This window comes from Falco naumanni, chromosome 5 (assembly GCF_017639655.2).
Source record: "Falco naumanni isolate bFalNau1 chromosome 5, bFalNau1.pat, whole genome shotgun sequence".
Lineage (NCBI taxonomy): Eukaryota > Metazoa > Chordata > Aves > Falconiformes > Falconidae > Falco > Falco naumanni.
In genome coordinates this window covers 46,533,565-46,560,726 of record NC_054058.1, presented here as the reverse complement: position 1 = coordinate 46,560,726, position 27,162 = coordinate 46,533,565, and the positions used below count along the sequence as shown (strand labels likewise).

The 27,162-nt window shown below is 42.9% G+C and overlaps 3 non-coding genes across 3 annotated transcripts; 1 reads left to right on the top strand and 2 right to left on the bottom strand.

The window, feature by feature from the left end:
- Positions 1–3,285: 3,285 nt before the first annotated feature.
- On the bottom strand, positions 3,286–3,357 carry TRNAW-CCA. The gene has a single exon. It is a non-coding gene; the product is annotated as a tRNA-Trp (tRNA).
- A 463-nt stretch (positions 3,358–3,820) lies between these two features.
- TRNAD-GUC lies at positions 3,821–3,892 on the top strand. The gene has a single exon. It is a non-coding gene; the product is annotated as a tRNA-Asp (tRNA).
- A 106-nt stretch (positions 3,893–3,998) lies between these two features.
- Positions 3,999–4,070, bottom strand: TRNAD-GUC. The gene has a single exon. It is a non-coding gene; the product is annotated as a tRNA-Asp (tRNA).
- Between the last annotated feature and the right edge of the window lie 23,092 nt (positions 4,071–27,162).

Here is a 27,162-nt window from a genome sequence, read left to right as displayed (position 1 = left end):
TAATTTAGAAAAAATTGGTGGCTTTTTAATAACCCTAGCTTTCTTATCAGAAACATCTTTTTTTAAGTATACTCCAAATAGAAATGGCACAGTGGTAAGAAAAAAATGTGCCTTACTCTAATGGAGCACATTGCTCTAGAGCAATTCTCTTACAGAAGAAGTTGTATGTCCTCCTGAACTTGCCAGTGGATGTAGTTTCACTAGGGGGACAGGCCAGATGACTGCTCACTGGCATCCGCGGGGGAGCGCTGCTGTATCCGTGTTTCCTGACTTGGTAAGCAGAGGGGTTGTTGCCCTTGTTGTGAACACAGGGGTGCCCAGCACTGTGGGTGGTCTGTACGACCATCCCCAGGCAGGGAAAGGAATGTGTACAACTGAGTGGTAGAACTGTTTTAACGCTTCTTACTGCTGACACTGTTGATAGGCAAAGGCCTGTACCAACAAAGATTGAAAACTGACGTATCAGCTCCTACTGAAGTATCAGCTCCTACTGAAGTACACTGACAGAAATAAAATGAACAGGACAATTTACAGGGCAGTTTCCCACACTGAATCATTTCCAAACAAGAATTATTTGGATATCTATTTCTATCATATACAGAGATAGTGCAGAAGCTGTATTCACCATATGTAAGCTATTACCTTAGCTCCAAGATTTTTGAACCTTATGTGGGTTTAAATTATTGCCTATATTTAGCTAGTATCAATTTTGTAAGAGAAAACATCTGTTAAAAGATCACTGAGGTTACAAAATGAAGTATTTCAAAGTCAGAAAGGGACAAAAGCCCAGAAGCACACGTACTGTAGAAATGCTGGTGAAAGACAAATACTCAGCAGTGTACTTCGGTGCCTTGGGATTAACGGAGTCAACTCGACAAAAGAGCTGTGAGAGTAAAGAGAATTATTATCCCCATTTTACCAATAGGAAATCGAGAGGGAGAATTTGCACATAGCTAAGGTGCATCTGATTCTTTCATTTAGTTTTGAAATGTCACTAGATTATTTTTATTTAGGGACAGTTGGCTCTCCCTCCAAAGAACAACTGACAAAAAATTTAACGGAGCCATTGGTTGCTGTTGAGAGGGATTATTCTGCCTTCCATCCTGTCCCAGACCCTGCACTCCTGACACTCTCCTTGTGTTAGATCTAGTAGTTGTGCCACCAGATCTGCATGCTGAGCCAGCAGCTGCTGCTGCACAGTGTGATCCAAGTGGGACAGGGGAAACATGCAGGCAGGGATGGACAGGGCAGAACAAGACTGTTTTGTGACAGACTGCACTCATGTTACGTTAGGTATATTAGTGTGAAGCCACACCCTGAAAACTGAAAACTTCAGCTCCTATTAATAGATCTTCTGTGTTGTCATTAGATGCTGCAAGCCAGAGATGCTGTCTGGCAACGATCTGGAATGCTTAGAGCAATGCACCTGCTTTGGCAGCTGTACAGGAGTGCAAGCAGAGTGCCACCGCTTATTACATCCAGCTCTCTGATGGATGATGAGACAGTGGCATAAGATATTTTGGGGGGCCAGGGAAACATCTGATAGATTATGCATCAGATTATGCATTAAAAAAAATAATAAAAGGACTAACCACATAAATGGAAGTCCAGTCAGCATAGCATGTGAGGTAGTCCTCCTCTTCTGTTTAGATCTGGTAAAATCTGAATCAGCTGAAATACTGTGACCAGTTCTGGGCACTTAAAAATGCAGCTCATTTGGAAAGACTCCAGAGGCGAGCGATACAAATTACCAGAGGCCCAGCAAACACAGTCTATTACTCTAGAACAGCTATGGAGAGGCGTAACAAATTCCAAATATGTAAGAAGTACCTATAAAAGGGGAAGGGAATAAACTGTTCTTCAGTGTAATAGCACGAGGGCTGGACTTAAGTTATGGCAAAAGAGGCATGAAGGTTAAACTACATATAGTTGCGTCTGTAGTAAGGGGTAGCAAAGCAGTGGAACAGAGGACTTAAGGAAGATGCAGAATTTCTGTATTTGAAAGGTTTTAAGGGTATCTGGAATAAATATTAGCCTGTAAAACTGAAAGTATTTATCTTTAAAAACCCCACATAATTTGATGACTCTGCTGAGTCTGGTTCTAAGACTTCTGTATTCTCTTCCTTTCCTGCCATGGTTTACAACACAATTCTAACAAACTTAGAATTAATTGTATCTCGGGTGTATTTTTCTCTGTCCCTCAAACTCAGGCCCTTGACAAACTACTGTATCCCTCCTAATTAAATTTCATTAAGTGTCAAACTTTTCAGTCCATCCAAATCACTAAAGCATTACCTCTAGACTCACCATCTCATACCTAGATCAAAATCAAGCGCCTTCTGAGCGCTTCTGCCTCTGGCACCTCAGCAGCCTCTGGCACCTCAGCACGTGGAAATGGCTGCTCCGAGAAAATTTCTGCCCCACAGACTAAGCCCACCATCCCCCAGGCTCCCTCCCCTCACGCCCCATCAGGGTTTTGTTTGCCTTCAGGGTTCTTAACATCTGCCTGAGCTCTTGCCCTGCCCGGCCCGCCTGCCTCCCCGGCTGCACTTCCACGCCTCGTGGGAACTTGTGTATTGAAAACAGATCTCCCTGCCATGCTTTCGGCCTCTGTCTCATGTACAATTTAAAGTTACGCTTTCCATACCTCTGACTTTATCTCATTATTTCCATACTGCCTGTTGTCTTACAAACTCAAAGTAGATCTTTGACACGTTCTTGCTTTTGGTGTTTCAGCATGATGCTAGAAAGCCCTGCACACACAACCACCACACGCAAAGGCACGTCTATTTTGTGCAATGGCATCTTCGCCGTTACACGGACACGGCACTAACCCTGCGCCACCACCCCCGCTCCGCCCCGCTCAGCGCACGCCCGTGTCCCGCGGGGGCCGCCGCTGCCCCGGGCCCCGGCTCCGCCAAGGCGGGCGGCGACCCCCGGCCCCTCCGCCTGCCCCGCTGCAGGCAGCCGCGGTGCCCACGGCCGGGACGGAGGGCAGCGTCCTCCATTCCGTTCCCCTCGATGCGCTGCCTCACCCCAGCGCTTCTCCCAAACCGCGGCTGTCGAAAGCGAGAGGTTTTCCGGGCATCTGTTCCTCGTGTTTCTCTCGGCAGGCTGCCTCGTGGCTGACACCGCTGAGACGGCCCTCCTCTATAGTTCTGTTTTCCCTCTCAGGCTCAAGCAAGAAGAGGAGAGCCTAAACTTTAGGGAAAAAAATAATAACATCCCGCCGTGTCTTCCGAGGTGAAGCCTGTGAAAACGGATAGAAAAAAAAAAAAAAGGAAATGACCCCGACGTGATTCGAACACGCAGCCTTCTGATCTGGAGTCAGACGCGCTACCGTTGCGCCACGAGGTCCTGCTGGGCACTGGCACCCAGAGCATTAGAACTCGCCCACAATGGGCCGCCATCCTCCGCCCCGCAGATACGGAGCTGAGGCTGGGGCAGGGGCGGAAGACGACCCTTCTCACCCGCAATGGCAACGGCATCGATTCAGTCGCGCCCCCCCGCGCCGGCCCCTCTCCTCCGCCACTGCTTCGCTTCCCGCCTTCCCACGCAGTTACGTTAACCCTCCCCACTCCCGCCCCACTGCTGGCCCCAGGCTGCAGGGCCTCCCGCCACCCCGGTGGTGCCGAGCTGGCTCCCGCCACATTGCCGCTGTATGCAGGCTCGTAGGTACCGGTTCCCGCTGCCCGGAGATAGCTCCGTCCGCCCTTCTGCCGAAACCCCTCCGGTGCCATCACCCACCGGCAGGGAGGGGTGGGTGGGCGTGTGGGCTTGTGCATAAGAGGTGTGTCGCGAAGAGCGTTGTTAAGGCAGTTCCTCGTTAGTATAGTGGTGAGTATCCCCGCCTGTCACGCGGGAGACCGGGGTTCGATTCCCCGACGGGGAGGCCGTACGTTTTTTTGGGCCGCGCGCATTTTGGCGCGCGGGCCAACGCCGCTCCCGCCGAGGAATTCGGGGAAACAAAAAAAACATACATGCGCGCGAGCGCACCTCTCCCCGTCGGGGAATCGAACCCCGGTCTCCCGCGTGACAGGCGGGGATACTCACCACTATACTAACGAGGAGCCGCGGGGCTCCCCGGCCCCGCCGCAGCCGCTCCGCGGGGAGGGGGGTCCGCCCCGGCTCTGCGCAGAGTCCCAGGGTGGCGCTCGGGGGGCACCGCGGCCCCGATACCGCCCGCCATCGCCGTGAGCTGTGCGCCGCCGCCCCCGCAGCGGAGGGGACTGTGCCGGGCGCGGCGGGGTCCCGGCGGGGGACGGGGGGTCGGGGGGAGGAGAAAGGCTGCCCCGTGGCTCGTGTCCGCGTTTTTGCGCACCTTTCGTGCCGGCGCGGGGGGTGTGGGTGTGTCTGTGTCCCTGTGTCCCACCCGTGGGCTCTCCTCTTCCCTCCCGCCCCACGACGGAGCCGTCTGGGGACCTGCGCGCGCGGCCCCCCGAGCAGTGCAGCGCCAGGGAAGCGCCCGGCTGCAGGCGGTGCGGGGCCGGGCGGCAGCTCGGGTGTCCGGGCGGTTTTGCATCTCGTTCACGCAGACAGTTTCTTTTTACGGGAACCTGAGAAGCCCTACCGTCAGCAGTCCTTGGAGTGAAGGGGCTCCAGCACCTGCTTCTGACCTACCTAAAAAGGGAACGACAGAAATGGAAACCAATTCCTTTGAGATTTGAGCGTAAAAGGCAGAAGGACACGCGCTGACCATATGGCTTGATACTGGCTCGGTCAGCAGTAGCATGGTTGTGAGTTTGAATCACGGTGACATTAGACAGGAAACTATTTAATTTGCTGGGTTGTTAGATGCAATGCCATATAATAAACAAGCGAGTGGAACAACCAGTGTTCTTTTTTGATGTCTCTGCTACTGCTCGTTTTCTCTTTGGACAAAAAGACCCCAGCTTAGGTTTTTCAGACAAGCATAGCTAAAGAACAAACAGCTGTTTGTATGTAAACATCTAAATATAAGTGACCTGTAAATGAAGCATTTTTAAAAACTGGCCTAGTCGTTTAAGGATTTGAATATAAACTTGTTTCTCAGTGGATGCAACAGATTCAAATTTTGTCCTGACAAGTGAAAAATAACAACTGAAGCCTCATAATAATTTCATTACTTTAGAGGCAGTGTAATGAGGTGGCCTGGTAGGGCTGTGATCAGGTGATAGGCTTTAAACCACCCACAGCTGGATCAGGACCAGTGTTGCTAGGCCGGTCTAAACCTGCCGTGCAGGTTCAAATTTTATTCAAAAGCTGTTGATGGTTAACTTCAAGTTAGGAGACTTTCTGGTGGATCAAACATTGCCTGTTTGCATTTCGAGGGACCACTCGCACTTCTTGTATTACCACCTGTTTGCATTTTGAGGGACGCTCGAACTCTCGGTTCCTGCTGTTCCCTGATCCCTGCCGTCAGGTAGCTGAGGTGTGACCACCTGTATAAGCAGTGGTGCTTGCTGCAGTCAGACCTTCCTTAGCTGCTGCTCTTTGCCTCAGAGCTGGTTTTGCCTCGGGTTCCTGCACAGACCTCTCCTTGGGCTGTCTTCTCTTGGAACAAGACTTCCACTGTCTCCATAACATCTCATGCAAATTCTTGGCATTGCTAAGCACTTTCAGAATACCGGAGCTAGGCTCACAACAAGTTGTGCAGCCATTTTGTTGTACTCTTCGGTTTGTTCATGAGCGGCAAAAGCAGATCTGGCTGGGAGTTCTGGACACGCTGGAGATATGGGAAAAGCCTATGGTGCAACAGACTCTTGAAGCACCATTTGGAATGGCTCAGTACGTTGCTATGGGTGTTTTTATTAGAGAGCAGCTAGTTCAGTAACAAGAGTTCTTGGTCATACCTCAACTCACCGCTGTGCTTCTGCACACCCACTCCCGTTTTAGGACAGCTACTTCTGACTGCACCAGCCATCTCAGACATTCTCCACACTTTCTTCCAAGCAGGGCAACCCTGAACCAAGAGTGCCAGTCAATATGCTGGCACATACTCTTGCACAGCCCCCTCCCACTCCCCATTTGGCAGGGAAAGTGAGCATACCTACTAAAAATACTTACTATGGCCTGAGCTGGTGATGGCAGTTCTTAACCCTAAAGAAAGGCTGACCAACTGTCCTGCTATGGCGAAAACGATGATCACCTTTGTTTTCTCAGTGAAAACTCTATGTACTTCTGAAGCTAGTCTTTTAAAGATATCCTTGTGTATCCCAAGCAAGAATATGACTTCTGCAAAGCTGTTTAAGAAGGGGAGCAAGAAGAGACACTGAGGTATGAGTCAGCACAACAAAAGTGCTGTTTCGAAGTGGATGGAGTATTCAAAGGCTGCAATGACTTGCAGTTACAGAACAAATGCATTCCCTGTTGATTTGTCACAGGGACACGTAAACACAAAGCAGAACAGGCACTAGGAACTAGTATCAATGTTCCAAAGTCTGTGAAGCACCTGCCTTCTTCTCAGAATCTGCATACAGCTATGCCACGTGTCTGGTCCTAACAATCTTGTTCCATGCTTTCCTTATCATTGCACCAGCTTTGTGTTCAGCACCCACTAGAGATTTGCTCCCTGGAGCAACAGCTGTATGCAAGAGGCCTTTTATGACCATAAGCAGGCGTTGGGCAGGGATCTAGCACTGGAAGCTAGCGGCTTACTTAGCTGAACCTCTGCTTGCAGCTTAGCCAGCTGAGTTTGGAATATCATCATGGATGTGAGATTCCGCAATCTCTTTGCCACAACAGCTTGTCTATCCTCACTGTGAAGAATTCCTACCCACCCCACCAGACACCTCCCCACCCTGACCCTTACATCTGCTTGGAATTTGCCATGTTGTAACTTGATCAGTTGCCTTTTGTCATTTTGCTGTGCACCTCCAAGAGGAGTCTGGCTCCATTCTCTCTATTCCCTCCCACTGGGTAGCTGAAGGCAACAGTTAGGTTGTCCTGTAGGCGTCTCTTCAGGCTGAACAAACCCATCTTCAGCAGCGTCTCCTTGTCTGTCATGTGTTCCAGCTCCCTGTTCTTTTGGTGACCCTCCATCGCACTCGTTCTAGTTTGCTGATATCTTTCTTGTATTGCAGTGCCCCAGGCTGTGCACAGGTAGCCTCACAAGTGCCAGATGGGAGTGAGGGCAGTAGTCACTTCCTTTGATCTGCTGGCTATGCTGTTACTAATGCAGCCCAGTATAGGATTAGCTTTCATTGCTATGAGAGCAATTGCTCACTCAAGTCCATCCTTGTTGTTCACTGGGACCCCACAGGACCTTTTCTGCAAAGCTGTTTACCCGGTTAGCTCCTGGCTGTTGTATGGGTTTATTATATCCAAGGTGCAGGACTTTACATTTGCCTTTGTTGAATTGGAAGACATTCGTGTTGGCCCATTTCTTCAGCCTGTTGAAGTCCTGCTGAATGACAGCCCTGGACTTGAGCGTATCATTTGCTCCCCTCAATTTGATGTCATCCACCTGTGTCACCTGCTGATATTTACTTGCCTTAACAAGGAACGTATATTGTTACTGGCACACTGAGGTTCAGCACAGCTGATACCATCCTTGGCAGTGTGATCTGGGATGGATCCATGCTATGGCAGCTGCTCCTACTTCTCCTGCCATGTAGAACTACCCGTGCTTCTAGCACTATGGTTGCCTAAGTGCAATGCTGAGACTGGTTTCCTTTTGCAGATCTCAGATGCAAGCTGTGAAGTGCAGCAGTGCTGCTTTGGAGGCACTGTCTGGTCCCCCAGGCAGAAGGCTTGGCTGAACAAAATATCCTCACAGTGCAGCTGTGCAGGCATCCCGGAGTCCATAAGCAGTGGATGTGACACAGTGCAATGCAGGATACCAGCAACATGGTCGTGGGTGCTACAAAGTCAAGATACTGTCTCTAATTTTAGGTAGCCACTTGAAATTCGGCCATGTAATAGTGTCTTGAACTAGATCAAGCCTTTTACATGGGGCATCTCTCAGTATAAACTCTTTGTTGAACCATACTCTGAAAATTATGCCTTCTAGTAAATATTGTAAGCTTTCTTTTTAACATAAACAACTGTATGGATGACTGTATTTTATTTGATACTGTGATTACTTTCAATTTTCTTGAGATAGCTTTTGGTTAGCTTCATATATATGCATACTTACAAATATATCTAATTCAGATTAGTCAAGGTGAATACCGAGTGACACCTGCTCAGTGTCACCTCCAAAACACTACAGCCTTCTGAAGAACTGCCCTGATACTGAAGAGTAATATGGGGTTTTGAAACTAGAGTCGATGAAAGAAGCTAGGAAAACAAATCAGTTGTCATTTGGTTTAGATTTGTTGTACAGAGGTCTATTTAGAAAAAAGTTAGAGGTTCAAACTGATGAAAAGTAAAAAAGCTGCAGAAGTGGTTTTGCCTCTTCAGCGTTTTATGGAGTGATCTGGAAAGTGTCAGCAGGGGGAATGGGCTAAGTCTAAGATGAAATGTTGTCAGGGCAGCTCCTTGCACCAGCAGTTCCCTCCAGCTGTAGTTGCCACAATGAGCTGGGTGGCCGGAAAGAAATGAGGACAGTCCTCAGGACCAGCAGTTGCTGACAGGTAAGTTCTGTGAGCAGTTAGTTAGGCACTCATCTCCTTGCCAGACTGTAAAATGGCACAAGTCAGTGCCATTCAGCCCAATGACTGTAATTTTATATTCAGTGGGGGGAATAAAAGAGTGTTCTATAGCTGCAGAAATTAATGCTTCTAAATCGGTGTACAAACATAAAACTTAGATGAGAAGTGGAGCTCTTCACTGGTGTGTGGTCTTTAGGATGCCCTGATCCAGAAGAGCAGCTGCAAATTGAATACATTTGATTCTGATTAATCTTCATAGTTATCTAGTACTCTTATTGCTGCCCATTCACACACATCCAATGCTTCATCTGCTCTATGTGTTCTGTTTTCCATTTAATTTTTGCCTGTACCCTCACCTTGTGAAGTTCGCAGCATGGGACTTGAGCTTTTCAGTAAGAATGTATGAATTATCAGATGGCGTATTAATTTACAGTACTTCTTTCTGTATTTTTTGGCCTTGTACAATTTCTGTCTGGTGTAATGGATTTGTTGTGCAAACTGTATGACTCAGTGATGTCTTTTTGTGCTAATGTATTTTGATCAAGGCTAAACTGAAGTTTTAGAAGTCATTAGAAAAATCAATTTACATCACTTGAGGGAATGAGTGAACAGTCATCCCATGTACAATCAATGGCTGAAGAGCTGAATTCAAGGTAAAGGGGACTATGAGATTGTATGTCAGTGCCTGGAGGATTACTGGGAGGAAGGACTTAAGGGGCTTTCCCCTATTAGCATGCCTATTATAGTTTATACAGTACTAAATGCAGCCACACAGCTGGGCAGCTTCCTCTCCGTGTTGCATCATGTGAACTGTCTAATAAATGGAGCCTTTTAAAAACTTGTTGGAGGGATCTCAGGGCCTGAAAATTTATGTCCTGAGAACTGCAAAATAAGATAGACAAGAAGTGCCCATGCAGAACTGCATTTTCTGTTTAAGTAAAAAGCACTCTGAAAGAAAAGCTGAATAGTTGAATCTAGCCATTTCTATTCCTATGGTATGGTTTGAATCCAATGGATACTCCCAATAAGAATAGACTCCTCAGAGGGAATCTGCATTCTAATCACTTTTGCCCTCAAAAGGGGTTGCCAAGGAAATGTACTGATGAAATACCGTAAAAAATTGGAAAATTAAAACCAAGAAAAGTGGAGGCTGGCTGGTTTTAATTAATAATTTCAACTTCAGAAGAGTAAAAACCCTGAGAGATGTCCTGCTTAGAAATCAGAGGATAGGACTCAGTAATTAAAAGGAAGAAGATCGATCAAGTTTGTATGCAGTATGCATCTCTTTTGGTGTATGAGATGTATTGTTTCAGAGTAGTCTCAAAAGAATGTTTATGCAGTAAAGCCTTTAGAGATGTATCAGGACACTCCAAAACCCGAATAGATTGTGTACCAATGTAAGTATTCCTGTGTAATGCCATTCGGGGTACTAGAATATGCCTACCATATGGCTACAACAATAGTCAAAACTTTCTAGCTGTGATGAAAGACTGCAGTGGACCAAAACAATTCCACTGTTGGTCTGACTTGGTCTGAAATATGGCATTTCTTACAATCTTGAAATTGTCAATAATTCGCTTCAAAATAGACCAATTATGTAGTGTCTAAGAAGGAAATTTCTACAGACAAAAATGAAAAAAATCAAATACTGTCATATGCAGCTATAATATAACTATCAGGTCTGACTCTTACATATCAGTTCTAGGAATAAACAACTGTCATTCAAAAAGAGAAAAGGAATTATGAACCTAATAAAGCAAAACATAGACATAGGAAAAGCATAGGATAGCAAAAACCACAGAAAAATAATACAGGAAAAGCACCATAGACTGAAGTTAGGTATCCAAAACAAAGACGTCATGAGGTAAAGGCATCACAGAAAGCAATTAATTATACTGCGAAGAGCATGGGGAGTTTTTTAAAGGTATTGGCTTTACAAAATTGTAAATGAGGGAATATGCAATGAATTTAACTTCATCTTAGAAAGCTGATTATCACAAAAATGCATTCCAATGCTCACCCAATATAGTTATTACAGACAAGTACAGGACAAGTGAATACTATGGGGAAACTGGCCATCAAAACCAAAGATGAGCATAGAGAGGAGGTGTTACTAAAACCGAAACCTCTGTCCTTGCTTAAGGTATTAAATTAGAAATACACAAAGATCCTGCAGGAGACTTGAAAAAAAGTTGTATGCTCCCACATCAGAATTCACTAATGTCCCAAACCTTGAACAGTGCTTGCTGTGCTCTAAAGTTGACAGATTGTATTGCTGTAGTACTGAAAAATCAGTGGGTTAAAAAAAAAAAAAAAAAAGTCAGTGTGCTGAGCCAAGAATGAATAGAATTCAGTTCAGTTTTTGTCTAGTAGTTAACACAAGAGAAAGTGACCTCACCTTGAAAACACCATCAGAACATGTTATGGAAATATAAAGGGAAATTTATTTATGTTTTGCCACTTTTATAAAGATTCTGAGAAATTTCAGCATGACAAACAGATATACGTCACTGAAATTGACTCACAAAAAATATTGAGGACTCACAAAATCCAGAGTTTAGAAAACACTGTAGTTGAAAGAAAAAGCAGCATTGTGAGCAGATATTGAAACATCATAGTGCATCATCAAGGTGCATTTCATCTGTGAAGGTATTTGGTATTAAGTAAAAATGACAGTTTGGAATCTTCTAAATGCCATCTGAGCTTATATGAATGGAGCTTGTATGAACTATATAATATCTGTTAGCAATCTTTCTCTAAGAGTTCAATTAGAGAAGACATTCAGAGCTTGATGAATGTTTTGGAAAAAAAGTATGATAAATGTTATAAACTCAAAAGTGCTAAGAATAGTCTCAGCAAAAGACAAAGTTGACAACTCATTTATTTTAACAATCAAGCACTAGGTCATAGCTACAAGCACTCTAGTGATTTGTAGTGCTGGCTTCACTGTGCGTTCCTGGCCCTCTGGTCACCACATACTTCACTGCATTTACTATTTCATTGCATTGTGCATGGGGAACAGAAGAGTAGCTCCTTTTCTGGACAAAACTATTGCTTGAGGGGGTCATAGTTTCCTCGCTTCTCCTTTCCTTAGGATACAAGGGCTACATGGCATGGAAACCACATTCTTCTTTTCCTTACTCATGGGTGTGCTCCAATGATTGCAGTAATCCATGTGCACAAGGAGGCCCTGGGAAATCACAAGTGGTCCTCATGACTGATAAAAACCATTAAGGCTTAATTCTCATTTCAGTAGTTGGTTTTTATCCTTGTCATGTGTTGTTCTATTGCTCTTACTTCAGGCTTCTCCACTCTGCAGTCTTTCTGTCCTCCTTTTCACTATTCTCACCAACCCCTACCCCCGCCCTCCCTTTTGTTCTACTCTTTCTGCTTAACAAGAAGTGCAATGCCCCATGTCTTGTCCCATGGGACTGCAAAATTGCAACTTGAAGGCTGGAGGAAACTTCTTGTTCTGTTCAGCCATGCCAGGAGAAGATCCTGGGATTGGCTTCTTTTTTGACACAATTTTCAGTCGCTGGTTGAGAAATGGAAGGGAAGCGGATAGGCTTTTAGATTTAGCAGATGAAAGAAGGAAGATGGTATAAAATAAAACATTAAAAAGCCCTTACAGAAATTAATTGCCATTTCCAATGTTATTCGTAATAGAGAAAAGCAAATGTGCACGTTCACCAGAGATTGTTCAAGATGTGATGGATGGTTAACCATCTTGCTCAGTTGTAAAAGCCTGACACTTAAAAAAAGACACAGAAATGAATCACAGTGCACTTTAAAGTTGAAACAAGAGATGAATATTTAAAGTCAGTTGAATAGCCAAAGCTACAAATGAAGAACTGTTGAGAATGATGTGCTCAGAGCACAGCTGCTTAAAGTAAGAGCTTAACACTACTCAGTATCTGCAATACATTGCCTGACAATCACCAAATTACTCTTAATCCTAGTAAAATCAAAGAAAAAGCAGCAAGAGGAAAAAAAATACCGGATGCATTGCTAGGCAGAGTCAGATTCAGAGAACACAGGACATTTTACAGCTTTCTCACAGCTGATATGGATGGGAGATGGTGATCTGCAATCACTGGTTTGGGGATGTCAGTTCAAAGAGATGAGAAAAAGGCTGGGGAACTGGTGTGGGTTAAAATGTGAAGGGAGACATTGTCAAAGTGACAATAAACAATGAAAGTAAGGGGTTATTAAAGTGAAGGGCAATGCAAAATAATTTGTCTATTCCTGGGAAAAAAATATATAAGCAAGGGTTTTTTTTTTCATTTATATCAACGTTCCTCATTGTGTGTGATTGGAATGTGGAGATTTTTACTTCAAAAAGCACAAACACTGTGCTTCAGAACAATAATCTTTATTTCTTTGTCGTCTGCTATTTTGCAGGATAATGATCTTTCCATGCTTTTTTTTTTTTTTGCAGAAACCGGAGAATTTCTAGTTCGTAATTGCATTGGCTCCCTCTGGTGGCATTCTGAAATGCTCTGCTTCATAGTCCAGTAAAATTACTGATTCAAAATTAGTTCGATAGCAGAAATGTGAGGTTACTATTTGATGTAATTGTTATATTAAAAATAGGAAAAAGAAATAACCATATCTCTTAAATCCTATTAATCTTACACAAAATCAGCTCATAAAATGAAATTCTAGCAATCTGGGTCAAAATGGCTGGCAAAAACATCATTCATTTCCCCTCCCTCACATTCTCTGAACTGAATTAATCAATAGCATTTTGCTAGTATGTGTTTGGAAAGGAGAGGAGTTACAACAATATCTTAACTATGGGACTGGCTTGTTTCACTTGGCAGCAAAAATCAATCAAGCTCTTACAGAAAGTTTAATAGGAGAATTTTTGTTTTGAAATTAAGGCGCTTGGCAGCTGTTGCCACTGGCATCCTGAGAGTTCTTGCCAGAGCTGAACCAGATGTGCAGTTAATGCCTGTTTTTGTCCATTTGTTATTAATAATGAATATAGAAAAGTCAGAAAAGAAAAAAGTAAAGAAGAGTAGGAAATGGGGAAGCAGTTAGATCATTTCCCTTTTTTGTGCATGTGGGAAGGACCCACATTTTGGGAATTTTGCAAAAGATTAAATTAGCCAGTTTGCCTAGAGTTAGGTAACTGCAGTTGCTCAGTGTAGCCAGGCTGACTGAAAGGAACAAAATTATTATAGTTGTATCATTACTCCATCCCAGTCCCCTGTCTCTGCAGTTTAAGTCCTAATTAACAAATGTGGTTTCCCAAATGAGTGAATGCTCCTGCCCCTTCTTTTACTTAATAATAACTGAGAGTTCAAGGACTATTGCTTGGAACCAGAGATGGAGAGTATTTATTCATCAGTTTGACTCTGCTTTATGAACATTCTTGGGTTGATACACTGATACACTTTTAATTATAGCAGTTCAGAAACTATGGAAAGAAGAGAGGAAATGGCTAAGTTTTTCTGTGGATTAACTACTGATACTGGAAGAAATTGTGTAAACTCTTTAAATCCATGTTTAATGGATGAGGGGGCCACAAACTGACGTAGTTTAAGAAAATTAAGAAAAAGAGAAATGCTAAAGATATATTTTAGAACCATTTTTTTTCTAAATGGCATGAAGGCTAAACCTTTTGAAAGGACTTCAGTGTTAAATACAAATAATATTTTGCATATCTGACAAAATTCAGCAGAAGATATTAAATTTTTGCCCAGTCTGACATGGGCAAAGCCTTCATCCTACAAACTCTTCTGCTTAAGCAAAAGAATTTAAACAAACTTATTAGATAACTTGCTAATGAATTTATTACTCTACTGAATCTGAAATTTGAGCTTTTCCAAATTTTTTCAGACAGTTTATTTGGTTTTTCAAAAAACCCCACAACCAACAATACTATGAGTAAGAGCTGTACATTTGTGAAGAGTGTATACATATATGTCTACCACAAAATGAATAATTTCTATGATTCACTTACTAGTATATTTAAGCAAAATAGTTTGGTATTCTTAAGGCCTATTTACATAATTCTGCACACCTGCAAGTTCTTGGAATATTTCTTTAACCTGTAACACACACACCACCAGATAAGCAATATATTGCATGTGTCAGCATGTTATTCTAAAATATTTAATACGAACTTTAGTATTAGTAAATCTTGTTTCTTCAGATGAGGAAGTCCTGTGTTATTCAGCAACTTTTTTCCCTGACATTTCCACAATGTTCATTTGTTTTACATCTACAAAACCCAGCAGTTTTGGACGATGACCTTTTCTTTTTAAAATCAATTGAACCAGTAGTAAGTTACCAAATTTTAAATAAAGCTAGCTTCTGAGCCAAGAAAGAATATAAGAAATTTCAGCCATGTTTAAAAGGCAAAAATGGCTGAAACTGTGCATTAAGAATGGAAAGTCATTCATAACTTCATCATATGATTAAAAGCTGAGCTTGACTATTTATAGCTAAGCACTGGCAACAGCAACATGTGCTGATGAGAGAGCCTAACTGTTAGTACATTCCTAGATTAGTTGCATGTTAATGAGGCCTGTACAGTGCAAGAAAAGGGATGACAAATGAAGATACATTTAGAAGCCAAAAACCATGTTTAAATTGCTTATATACACAAAATAGTAAAATTGGGGGAGAAGGAATTACGTAGGTAAAAATTTCACTATTTGTAAAGCAACTCTGCTTCCTATAGATACTTAAAAATGTACTCATAAAACTTTGAAAATTTACTTCTAACCAGTAATTACATTACTGGGTTTAGTAGTAGTTAATTACTATTAATGAATAACCCCCTTGTTAAAGAAATAATGATTAATGCATTTAGAGTGTATATATTCCTGAAGGTGCTTTTTTAAACAAAGGAGAGAAAGCAATTGCTTTGCAGAAGGGCTCTGTTCCAATACAGTGCTGAAACCAAGCCTTTTAGTTTCACTTCTGTCTTAATCTGGGTTATATTAAGGACAACATCAGGATAACTGGCAAGCACCAAGGCATTAGACTGTTGTGGGTGTGTCAATCCTTAAACCTGGCTACGGAATAATTTTTACAGTGCCCATCATCTGGTACAGTTCCCTAGGAGATTTCAAAGCTGATGGGATGTAGCTTTGCAAGACTATTTAGATCAGTCTGGGAATCTGACCAAAATATATGTATTCAGGGCAGAAGATATATTAGAAGACAGATGCACTAATCGACCAATCTTCTGGTCATCACTTCCATTTAGAAAAAAATCCTTAGGATGCATGGGAGAGAGTTCCTAATGTCTGACCAATCCTGTAGCATAACATCACATTTTCATAGGATGAAAGATTAAAATACCAAAATGAAACAGTTTTTTTTAGGTAAATGAATTGTGGATATCCTATTACAACATACATTCTTATGATATGCTACCTCCTGTAACTGCAGAGTGTAGCAATGTTTTCCCTATATTTGGAAGTGAAAGAACAACTGTACTCAAAAATGGTCACTACAGGGCCAATTAATACTATCCCTGTTCTCTTAACCAGAGACACGCTTGTGTGTAAGGTTTAGATCTAGATCTGAGTTTGCCTACAATTTAGGGAGGGACAGAAGAGCATTGCAGTTCTGCAGACCGGATGCAGAACTTCAGCTGAGATATTTGGGAGAAGGATGTTGTGAATAGATACATATCTCAGATTCAAATACCTTTGTGTTTCAGGATGCATTTAGAATTTGGGTGTTGCCTTGTGCTAGTTCCACATTTAAACTTCCTCTGTGGTAAAACAATTACTTGGTTTGAGATTTTGCTGAGTGAAATAAAGAGAATTCATAGCTTTTGAAAAGACAGAGTAGTGAAAGCTATGTTTATAGAGAGGAAAAAACACACAGAACTCATTGAAAGAGGTTATTAAATTTGGAAGGTCGCGACTACAGTTTCTGCAGCCCATAAGCCACATTTCCTTCATGTGTTCAAATGATACAGCCAAGAGACAGTCGTTGTGCAGTGTGCTCTCTCCCTTTGCCAGGTCACTTCCTGAAAGGGAAAACAGCATGAAGTTACACATCAAGAACGGCAGTTCCATGGCTGGATACGGTACAAAGAAAGGATGGGGATAGGTGGCGGTATCGGGGTGTCCAACAACAGCAGGCATACCATGCACATTGTCAAAAGTTCACTGGTCAGAGATTTCAGCAGGTCGACAGGCTTTTGCACCTACATTCATCTTCTCACCCTGCATGCACATAACAGCAACACCCGAATTGCAATCACTTGTCTCCTAGCTCCTAACTGCAATACTTAATGAGAATACTGTGAACACGCCCTCCCTATGTAGCCAGTTGTATGGGTTTTGGCTGGGATAGAGTCAATTTTCTTCATAGTAGCTACTATGGGCTATGTTTTGGATTTGTGCTGGAAACGGTGTTCATAATACAGAGGTGGTTTAGTTACTGCTGAGCAGTGCTTACACACTCAAGGCCTTTTCTGCTTCTCACATCACCGAGCAGGTAGGCTGGGGGTGCACAAAAAGTTGGGAGGGGACACAGCTGGGACAGCTGACCCCAAGTAACCAAAGGGATATTCCATACTGTATGATGTCATGCTTAGCAATATAAATGCTGGGGGAAGAAGAAGGAAGGGGAGGGGGGAAAACGCACGGACGGACGGGGGGACACATTGAGAGTGATGGCAGTTGTCTTGCCAAGAAGCCATTACATGTTATTGTCATGGCTTAACCCCAACTGGCCACTAAGCACCACAGAGCCTCTCACTCACTGCCCCCCCAGAAGGATGAGGGAGAGAATCAGAAAAGTGAGAAAACTCATGCATGGAGATAAAGACAGTTTAATGGGACAGAAAAGGAAGAAAATAACAATAATGATAAAAGAATTAGAATATAGAAAACAAGTGATGCACAATGCAACTGCTCACCACTTGCTGACCAATGCCCAGCCAGTTCCCAAACAGCACCCCCCAGACAGCTTTACCCCTGGTTTATATACTGAGCATGACATCGTATGGTATGGAATATCCCTTTGATCAGTTGGGGTCAGCTGTCCTGGCTGAGTCCCCTCCCAACTTCTTGTGCCCCTCCAGCCTTCTCACTGGCAGGGCCCGAGAAACTGAAAAGTCCTTGATTTAGTATAAACATGACCCAGCAACCGCTAAAACATCAGTGTGTTATTGACATGATTCTCATACTAGGATCAAGGATCCTCTAGGATCAAGGTAGATTTTCCACCCGACTTCCTCATGTCCTCTTTGTGGTCCTGCAGGTAAAACCACAGGGTGGCCTGTGGTGTGTACCCATTGTATCCTCTCTCTTGAGCAGAGGAATGCTTACTCCCAATAGCTGAGACACTGCTCCATATAGGTGGGGAGTAGGACCTCTCCTCTTTGAGTTGCTGCACCAGTTTGTCCACAGCTGAGATGTAGGCGCGTAGGGAGGAAGAGAGGCTTTGTACTGTTGGAGTTGGCCAGCCAATTCATCCACCGTTAGTCCCTCTCAATCTTTCCAGGTCATTAATGCCAATAAAGTTGGCATATGATGATGGTGTGCTCCGTACAAACTTCTGCCACATAGGTCATATACACTTGACTTTATGTGGGTCTTTGGACAACTGTTCATTGTCCAGGTCATCATAAATCACCTCTGGCATGGCTAACTCTCTCAGGTACTAGACACCTCTCTTCATGGTGGTCCACTTGCCTGGGTGACTTGTAACATCTTCCTTGAAGGGATACCTTTCCTTCACACCTGACAGAAGCTGCTGCCAGAGGCTGAGCTTGTGCCCCTTTTCCAATCGCTTTGTCAATGCCTCCTTCCCTAGAAAGGGTTCCCAGCTGCTTGGCTTCCCTACCTTCTAATTCCAGGCTACTGGCCTCATTATCCCAGCATTGGAGCAGCCAGGTAACAACGTGCTAGCCTGGATGATGGCTGAAATCTTTCTGCATATCTGGCAGCTCACTTATGGATAGAGATCAGGTGGTTCTTTCATGGGCTCTGCCTCTTTTTTCCTCCTCTTCTTGTCATGGCCTTACTTCTTCACCCCTTACGAAACAAGCTGACCTTTGTATGTATTTCTTCTTGTGTATAGGGGTGACTGATGCTGGCATTGGTTGGTTCTGTGCTTCAGCTGCAATGCCTGTTGCAGGAGCTGGAGTAGCTGCAGTGTCTGTCACAGGGTTTGGAGTAGCTGTAGTACCATCAAGATTGGAGTAGCTGCAGTGCATGTCATTTTGTTAGTAGATCCAAAGACCTTATTTTCCCCTTGAGGGTACTTAACAGTGTTGAACAGGGCTTGGTAGCCATGGGCTAGGCCTCAGTACATTGCAGTGACCTGTGTCTCTCTGGAATTGCCAGGGTTACAGCTTACTTTTCCAAACATTTTACTGTTTTTTCCAGATTCTGCACCTGTCACCGAAATCTCGGAATGAAGAACTTATCAACACCAGTGTGATGTAGATAAGCAGACACTTCTTTATTAACGGCCAGGTGCGTAAGTGAGTTCTCTCACGATCAACGCACACCAAGTTTCAAAACCATACACCATATATAGAATGTATTCATGCATATTCATTAAGTATTCATGCATAATCATAATATTTCCCAAAAATCATTAACATAATCTCCTCCCATATCCGATTCTGCGCAGTAAAGGTTAGAAAGGTCCAGAAATGGGTCTGGGGTATGATTTGGGTAGGTGGTATATGAGTCGGTGGTGGCCATCTCCCCCTGCCGGAATTACCTTTTACTAAAGTTCACGGTTTCTTGGCAGGTAACTACAAGTTGTTCCAGTTGACTCTCCCCAGTTCCCATTAGTTCTATATTCTGACATTTCAATACACTTTCTACATACAGAAGACTAGTCAAATACAAAGAAATCTGTAAAATCCCAAATTTGTTACCTAAGTTTTAAACAATGATTCTAGCCCATTCTTCTGGCCTTGGTACAGGGCTGTACAAAGGATTTCATAGCAGCTTTTGCTGTGCAACTACAAGTTTCATTAAAATATATTTCTTATTCCAAATGATTTTATAAAATCAAATAAAGTCAATTAATTCTAACTTATTAGCGGATCTGTAACACACTTGTTCAGGGATGAAGTTCTAAGACATTGAAGGTGCCCGCTGTCCTAAATACTTGCCCATAGTATCCCCCACACCCTGACACTCATAACTATCTGGCCTTGGGGCAGATCTCTTGGTGGTATTAAATAGTTGTTTAACCTTAAACAAGACCTGGAACATGTTCAGAAGATACAGCAATAAGATCATGCTGGTTTGAAAATCCCAAGGATATTCAAAATCTCAAGAGCTATTGTAATTAGCCTGGAGGAGAAAGGAGATGTCTCTTTCATGGATTGGGTCTCTGAGGAGAAAAGGTAAAAGGTTTAATTATTATTAGTTTCCAATAGATGGCTCCCGAAGTACAGAGATGACAGCAGTGCTGAGTACAAGTACCAGATTAATTTCATGATGAGCAATTCTATTATATCATAAGCCAGTGTTACAAAATACAACAACCTTAGCCCAGTTCCCATGGGTGATAAACAGCACAACAGGGAACATGAACTGCAAGTAAAGTGTTACATAACGCAACTTCAAGAACAAGCACACCAACTCTGAGAGCAAATAAATCAACATTGTGACCAGCGACTATTAAGCTAATATAATGAATGCTTATAATGAATCTGTTCTAATGAATTCTAGTCAGATTTGTCATATCGCAAGCTGTTGTGCCCCATGTTGAGTGCCAAAAAAGGACTGTGTGGTTTAACCCCAGCTGGCAGCTAAGCACCACAGAGCCTCTCACTCACTGCCCTGATCCACAGTTGGATGGAGGAGAAAATCAGAAGAGAAAAAGTGAGAAAACTCATGCATGGAGATAAAGGCAGTTTAATGGGACAGAAAAGGAAGAAAATAACAATAATGATAAAAGAATTAGAATATAGAAAACAAGTGATGCACAATGCAACTGCTCACCACTTGCTGACCAATGCCCAGCCAGTTCCCAAACAGCACCCCCCAGACAGCTTTACCCCTGGTTTATATACTGAGCATGACATTGTATGGTATGGAATATCCCTTTGATCAGTTGGGGTCAGCTGTCCTGGCTGAGTCCCCTCCCAACTTCTTGTGCCCCTCCAGCCTTCTCACTGGCAGGGCCCGAGAAACTGAAAAGTCCTTGATTTAGTATAAACATGACCCAGCAACCACTAAAACATCAGTGTGTTATCGACATGATTCTCATACTAGATCTAAAACACAGCACTATAGCAGCTACTAGGAAGAAAATTAACTATCCCAGCTGAAACCAGGACAGTGATGGAGCCCTGCTTTCCTGGAGATGGATGAACATCTGCCTGCCAATTGGAAGCAGTGAATGAATTCCTTGTTTTGTTTAGGTTGCATGCGTAGCTTTTGCTTTACCTATTAAACTTTCTTTATCTCAACCCATGTGTATTCTCACTTTTACTCATCTGATTCTCTCCCCACGCCGCTGTGGAGGAGTGAGTGAGTGGCTATGTTGCTTATTGCTGTCTGGGGTTAAACCTTGACACAAGAGAGACAGGCGCAGCATTTCAGTGTTAGGCTAGCAGAGTGTTATTCTGGGCTGCCTACAGTGTCCAAGGTCAGGTGGGATCAAGGTAAGCTTGTTTTACTGAGAAATTGTTATTTCTACTTGTTTCATATCCCCCTCCTTGTCCCAGGAAGTTAATTCCTAAAGTTTTTCATTATTTCAGCAACACAGAAATATTATCTATCTTGACCCATTTTTTTCTTTCTTTAAATGTGTCTACAGGAAGATGGTCATGCACAAAAGCTTTATATTCTTGGTGTATTATTACTAAGGAGATGGTTACACTGGGAATGAAGATTGTTTTATATTGAAATATGTTTCATTAGGTAATTTAATTGATAGATTTGGTGCTACCACAAGGCAACTCCCAAGAAGAGGGAATATTTTAACTGAATATACTATGTATAAACACCTTCCAAGCCTGTATGGTAATTGCTCATCATTATGTCTGAAGCAATGGTCTTTTGGCAGGAACTTAATGACTGTTATTCCATTGGGTAAACTAAGGCTCTGGTATTCACTTACTGAGTTATTGTCTTAATTCTTTGTGTCTGGATGATCACAGAGAATGTTATTAATAATAGATTGGAAATGAATAAGAGGGTCTATTCATCAAAGACCTTATCCAAAGGACATATGAACTCTGGCTTGCTGGACTGATTGTTTTATGCAAGTGATAGTGTCATTTGTATAGCAGATGCCTAAGAGGAGTCACTGAAGAGTCACTGAATCCCATTGTTCTCGGAGAGATGTACGCATCTTACTATCTTTGCAAACTGTAAAAATGAATTTATAGAGTACAAATACATTTTCAAAGATGAGACCTCTTTTCATAGATGAGACTGCTTTCAAGCAACTAAAGATGTGATATGGCTTGATTTCATTGCATGACTATCCCTTGCTTTCTCAATGCAGATAAAGTGGAATAGAAAAAAAGTTTGCAGCAGAAGGTAAGAACATGAGAAGAAAGACTCTAAAAGGGCTCGGAATTATTGGTATTATGAAAAGTTCTTCTATCATGCACCTAGCTATGGTACCTAGATTTTTCTGAAGGGAATAGATTTCTTGTTGTCTTTTGAAGTGCCTTAAAATTGTTGACCTTTTATGTACTCACTGTATGCTTTTCTACAGCCTGCAATGGGGGAGGATTTTTTTGTTGGTCTTCAAACAGCATAATTTTCTCCTAGACATAGCCATTTATGATGAACTCGCAGGTGGAGTGCATCTTACAGAAGGAGAGGTTTGGAGGAAGGCATGGGAAAGTCAGACCATTGGTGTGCTGCAAGTGTTCCCCATTTACAATGTTTCTTTAAGAAGTCCTATAAACCGTTTCTCATTTTCTGGAGACCCAGCGTGTTAAACTCCAGGGTGGTATGTAATGGATTGCTCAGGGATGTGAACACGGGACATGGGGCATGTGCTGGGTATATTGGTCATTTTACAGAGGAAGAGCTGAGGTGCTGCTTTTGCCAGTGTTTGTTAGGGCCTAATTTCAATGCAGAGACAAGGAAGATAAGAGCTACAATGCAATGCTGTTGTATCTTTTTTTTTCCAGGACCTCAGTCCTGAAATACAGCTCATACAGAGATTGTTGACAAACTGCATTTACTTACATGAATGCAGAAGGTGAGAAAGGTTGTAGCACTATATTGACAGTGAAATTCAGGCACTAAGGTAAGACCTAACAACTAAGCAAACCTCATGCGAATATTTAACAGTTCTACAGTTCAGTTTTAAGAGCCTTTAATTTTAAGGGCTCCTCATGATATTATCTTGCAGAGTGCATGAACTCCTGGGACTGTACTCTGTCTTGTGAAGCCAGCAGCAAGTAGGAGAACAGTAAAGCAGTATTTGCTAACAGAAGAGCAGAGAAGTGTGGTGGGACTCAGATCACCAACAGTGTTGGATTTACAGCAGCATATGGCATGAATAGCAGTTGATTTTGTATTTGGAAATGGCCATGGAGAATTAAGATGAGAAGATGACAGTAAATACATTTTACTGCCATTCACAGTATTTGCAGTGGCTGAGGGCATATATGCTTCCATTGAACCTGAAACTTCCATCAAATGTGAAATTTGTATCCAAAGACTAAATGTGCAGAAGAACAGGAACTCAATCATTCAGTCAGCCAGATTGTGGATTCCATGGAAAAGCCATCCCTGCAATATATATCAGTAGCTGTATTTGATTGGATATAGATATATAAATGAGATAATATAGGTAAGAAGCTATGAGTGGATATTGTCCTTGCTGCACAAGGGCAGGTGGCTCCCTGGAGCTGGGGTGCCAGGGGCTCCCCATGGAGGTTGGGATGTGGCAGGACAGGGCTTGGCAGCCTAGGCCTGTCCCACCGCCCCAGCCCGGAGCAGGGCAGCCAGGGGGGCACTGCCACATCCCCAGCCTTGGGCACTGTGTACCTCTGTGGGATGGGCTGAGGCCATGCTGGGGCATCAGCCAATGGATGTGGGTCAGGATCAGTCCTGGTGAGGAGCTCTGGTGTCAGACACATGCCTGGGATGGCTGGCCAGGACGTCTCCATGGCACTGTCTGGGGGCCTCTCTCCTGGTGGGAAGGCGCTGTGCTAGCTCTGTCTTGGGCCCCGAGCCCTCCTGCCAGATCACCGGACAGTGGGAGGATGCACTCGGGACCCTTTGAGATCTATTCAGTAAAGGCACTACAGAACAAGCGGGGGAACAGTGTCAGCAGGAAACAGAGTTTATCACAGGATTTATAACAATTAACAGGTAGGAACCATACCCTATGGCAGGGTCATGAAGGCTGTATAAGAGCTGCAGAGTAGGTGAGGAGACATTGTCAACTGGGCCCATTGCTCGAGTAATTAAATGTTATTAAACGTAAAGCAAATTACATCTAGCAAGGTAAAGACATGCTTCCACGTCATGAGCATGTCTCTGTAACTTGTCCCTCCCTCTCTGCAGCTAATACATCTGAAATGGACGGTTTCTGTTAGCTCTGTTTCAGCCACTGAAGGGGAAAACACCAGGACTGAAAAGAAATAGCATCATTACATCTGCTTAAACTAGCACAGGGCTAGTCAATGGCTAATAGTAGGCAAAAAGTACAGAGAAATCAAGGACATCAGGATGGGGTCCAACACGCTAGTCAAACTATCCAGCCACTCCCCTTGGGTGAATACTGCTTGATCTGAATGATTATGTGATTTTCTGATGTAGATTCCTGGTCTTCAAGTACAACTGATGACATTCTTTTCATAGGAGAGAGAAACATTAAGAAAGGACTGATTTAAGAACATGATTGCAAGTTTCAATTATTTCTAAGCAGCACTATTGCAGAATATTGACTTGAAACAAGAGACTGAGGAGATCTGAGGCCTGAGTCTCAATAGTCAATGATGTGAATGAAATACACTCAACTTGTCATTAAATGTGAATACCATCATCAGGCTACAACATGGTGTCTTATGCAAACACAATTTCAGACTAAAAGAAAGGCTTACATTGTCTGAAAAGTCTCATTTTTTTCCAGCTATATGAATCGCAAAAATGAAAGGTGTTATCTTTATTACAAACCATGACACCTTGAGGTCTCATAAGAAAATTATCTATGATTGAAATACTGGTTAAGAATATTTTGTGAAATTTATTCTCCTGCTAGCCGTTGATTTTTAATTGTATTGCCACAGTACTTCTGAAATGAAAATATTAGGGAGATAGTTCTCTGTAAATATGAATTTCAGCTCCCCAGATCTTCTGCATCATTGTCGTGACATACCTGGGAGAGGCTAAGCTGATGGTTAATGAGAAGAAAGAGGTGTATGAACCAGAGTATTGACAAAAATCATTGACAAATGGCCTCTAGTCAGAGTCCATGATACTGAAATAAACATCACAAGACTGAAGTGGTCAGAAAATATAGCATCTTGCTTGTTTCCTTAAGAATGAGCTCAGCATCTCCTCAAGTAATTCTACTGATTTCTCAGTCCTCGGTGCAGGACTCCACCTACTTACAATGCTATAAATCTGCAGAAAACCAGCTGCAAAATATGTCAACCCTTAGAAAAACAGCTGCATCATCCTGCCATGCCCCCTTGTACACGTAGCTCTTAGGAATCCCAAATATAATAATTAGATACGTATAATCTCCAAGTCTAAGCTCTTATTTCAGTCTCATGGCTTTTCTTCACAGCTTTCCCAGCATCATCTTTCCATCTTCATTTCCAGCCATGTCCTCAGATTGTGTTTCTAGAGCTGTAGAGTGAACAGAATGCATCCTCATTGAATTTGCATATCACAGCAGATCAAGGGGGCTGTTCAATACCCTTGAGGACTGGACTGCTGTTCTGACAGGCTGGAGGGATGGACCAACAGGAACCTTGTGAACCTCAACAGGACAAGTGCAAAGTCCTACACCTGAGAAGGACCAACCACTGGCAACGATACAAGCTGGGGACTGGCAGGCTGGGAGGAGCTCACTGCAGAAGGACCTGAAGGTACTGACAGTCAGAAGGCTGAACATGAGCCAGTGATATGCCCTAACATCAGGGAAAGCATCCTGAGCTGTAGTAACAGGAGTACAGCTTGCAGACTGAAGAAAGTCTTTATCTAACTCTACCAGCATTTGTTAGATCACACCTGGATAGTACATGTTTTGGGCTCCTCGAAACAAAAGACTTTGATAAACTTGAGCAAGTTCAGCAAAATGTCACCATGGCAGTCAGGCTGGAGGACCTGCCCTGTGAGTGGAAGCTGAAGGAATGGGGCTTGTTCAGCCTAGGGAAGAGATGACTTCAGGGGACCTAAGAGCAGCCTTCCCATACCTACAAGGAGGTGATTGAGGAGGTGGGCCAGGATCTTCATAGCAGTGGATTGTGGGAAGCCAGGAGACAAGGGATGTCCATTGAACTGAGAGAGGTTCAGATTGGATGTAAAGAAAGCATTTTCCCTATGAAGACAGCCAAGAAGTAGGACAGGAGCCCAGGGAGGCTGCGCAGTCATCACCCTTGCAGGTTTTCAAGATCTGACTGAATAAACACCTGAGCAATGTGGTCTGATCTCATAGCTGACCCTTGATTGATCAAGAGGTTGGACTAGAGAACTTCTGAAGGTCCTTTCCAACCTGCATTATCCTCTGATCCTGTGAAATCATTCCTGAAAACTCTCCTCTTCCCTCCCCTCCATGGGTGACTTGAAGAGGGTTTAAGGCAGGCTACAAAAAGACGTGTGGCATAGGAAGAAACTAATGCTTTATTTCAGGAAATTACGTTAAAATCTTATGATTAGGTAAATGGAGGTGGAAATAGAAGAAACCACAGGAAGAAAATGCATGCGGCAAAGTATTTTGGAACAGAGTCTGTAAACAGTTATTCATGTGAGCAAGGACTAATAGACAGCCCTGATTAGTGTACAATTGTAATGGGACTTCATGCTGTACAAGATCAGAATAGTAAAGTGTTCCATTATGGCAATTATCTATCAAAGGGTGAAAGCACAATAGATGAAGTTGCTAAAATACTTCTGTGTTCATTAGCCTCATTATGTTGCAAATGTGTTATAGGGCACTATATGCTAATGCTGTTCCTGACAAACAGAAAATGTGAATGGAAATGATAGAAAGACGAAGTATAAGGAAACCAGTCTATGTTCAGCCATTATAAATCCAAGTACATATTCAGCCCACAAATGCTTACCAGTAGGTCTGTGGTCAACTTCCAAAACCTTTTCATCTGAGCCAAGTTATGAGGGGATTATGGTCATGCAGCATCTTTCTTGTGATATGATAGATCAATAACATTCTAGTTAGAGCCAGGACTGAACAATTTTGATTTCTAATTTAGGGAAACAAATAGCTCTTAATTTGACCTTGAAGATTATTGGAAGACAAACAAATGATCAAGCATGGTCAAGCATTCTTTTAGGAAAAGCTCTTTCTAATTCAAGATTTGTAAACTGAAAGAGCCAAATAACTTGGATTGAACTGAACTGCAGCTTTTTAGCAAGGAAACTTAAAAATATGTCACCTATGTGCAAGGATATGGGTTCTTGTTTTCTATCAGAAATAT